Source organism: Nannospalax galili, unplaced genomic scaffold (assembly GCF_000622305.1).
Source record: "Nannospalax galili isolate Female #2095 unplaced genomic scaffold, S.galili_v1.0 scaffold1485, whole genome shotgun sequence".
Taxonomy (NCBI): Eukaryota; Metazoa; Chordata; class Mammalia; order Rodentia; family Spalacidae; genus Nannospalax; species Nannospalax galili.
In genome coordinates this window covers 160,426-162,538 of record NW_008353031.1, presented here as the reverse complement: position 1 = coordinate 162,538, position 2,113 = coordinate 160,426, and the positions used below count along the sequence as shown (strand labels likewise).

The 2,113-nt window shown below is 35.9% G+C and overlaps 1 protein-coding gene across 1 annotated transcript in view; it reads left to right on the top strand.

Moving 5' to 3' along the window:
- LOC103747790 (CUB and sushi domain-containing protein 3) overlaps positions 1 to 2,113 on the top strand; it is a 473,923-nt gene that overhangs the window by 450,858 nt on the left and 20,952 nt on the right. The gene's annotated exons all lie outside the window — the stretch shown is intronic.

Genomic DNA, 2,113 nt, shown 5'->3' with positions numbered 1-2,113 from the left:
GTGGTGCATGCCTTTAATCCCAGCACTTGGGAGGCAGAGGCAGGTGGATCTCTGTGAGTTCAAGGCCAGCCTGGTCTACATAGTGAGTTCCAGGACAGCTGGAGCTACAGGGAGACCCTGTCTCAAAAAGACCAAAAAAAAATGTTTAGATCATTATAAAATATATTTCATCTCTAAAATTATACTATTACATCAAAACCCCATGCCCATTGGGAAATAGTCTTCCTAAAGAAGCCAGAAAGCAGGCGGTGCAATTTTGTTCTTTTGTTAAAATTCTTATAATTGTGTGATTTTGGCCCTCTGGTATACTTAAGTGATGGTTAGTTTCTATTTTCATAGATCTGCACTATAAACTGAAGTATACTGAAAAAAAAGGATGCTGCAATCTAGTGACTTGTAATGATTTTTAATCATATGTGAAGAATCACAGAATATGATACAAACTAAACAAACCTAGAAAAGTTATGAAAGAACAGACAGTCATGAACCTTTTCAGAAAACTGAAAATGATTTCAGAATTGATAAGTGCTCTTTCCTTTTTTTTTTAATTTTACTTATTATTTCTATTTTATGTGTATGAGAGTATGTAAGCACACCTGTGTTGTGCAATGCCTGCAGAGTTCAGAAGAGAGTGTCAGACGCCCCTGGAAATGGAGTATGGATGGTTGTTAGCTGTCATGTGGGTCCTAGGAATTGAACCCTGGTCCTTTGCAAAAGCAGACAGTGCTCTTAACCACTGAGCCATCTCCCCAGCCCCAATAAATGATGTTTTGTATGCACAGTTAGAACTAAATTTGAACTGACCAGCTACTAATCTTTTTTCTCCAATTCCCTCCCTAATTTATACCTCCCATGGTCTTAATTCTAAGTCTTGTTAAAAAAAACTCTATGTTGGAGTAGCATCACTCATGAGAAAGGCATTTCATTTTTGGAATTTACCTAACAAAAGCATGGCTGTGGATTTACTCTAGTCTTGTTAGGACCACATGATATCCGAGGAAATCCGTGTGAACAAGTGGCTTACTTAAAAGCCAAATGCACCACTGAGCACAGTATGACCTATGGCTTATGTCTAATTATGGAAAAATTCTTTGTAAAGAATTCCCCAGAATATGTACTTCACAACAGTGTTTGGTGCTGTGACTTTACAGTAAAGTGTGGTTTTTTGATGGACTCTATTTGAGATATGGTCACTGAAATACAGTTTACAATCTTCTTTTACTGCTTTGCTTCTTCAAAATTCTGTGCACAATATGTGACTTTTAAATGTATATTTTTACTGAATTTTTGTGCATTTCATACAATAAATCTTAGTCATATTTGTGACTTTTGAGACTGTGGAGAGCTGGGCCTTTTGTCACAAGCCTATTACACCAGCTGCTCAGAAGGCTCTGGCATGAGTATTGCATTTCAAGGCTAGACTTAGCAACTAAATGAAACCCTGTCACAAAATACAATGAAGATATAGTTCTGAACTAGAGTGTTTGCCTATCATGCTTGAGGCCCTAGGCTCAATATCCATCACTGACAAATATTCAGATCATTTATTATGCAAGTATTAAACTAAACAAAATTTAAACAAATATTAATAACTGACTATCTTAAACACAAATCATTTAACACAATGTATGTAGCATATACCATAAAATGTTAACTATATTTATACCTTTGCAAACCTCTATTATAGGAAGTAGGCTTTTTTCCAGATGAACTGGTCCACAGAAAGCCCTTTGAATGATTATTTTTATTTTTAAATTTAAAAAAGTGTTTTACCCATTATTTTTATTTTATGCATATAAGTGTAATACCTGAATATAGGTAGAAGCACTCACGTTGTGCAGTGTCCCCAGAGGTCAGAAGATGGTGTCATATCCTCTGGAACTGGAGTTACAGGTGGTTGTTAGTAGCCATGTGGGTGCTGGTGATTGAACCCAGGTTCTCTGCAGGAGGACTGCTGAGCCATCTCTCCAGTCCCAGAATGATTATTTTTAAATATTTATTTATATATGTATAATTACTTGTGGACATGTGTTAATATATGTTTAAAATAGTTCTTTGTGTTATCTATTTCTGACTGGGAAAAGTGGATTTTATAAGTCACAAAACAGGAGGA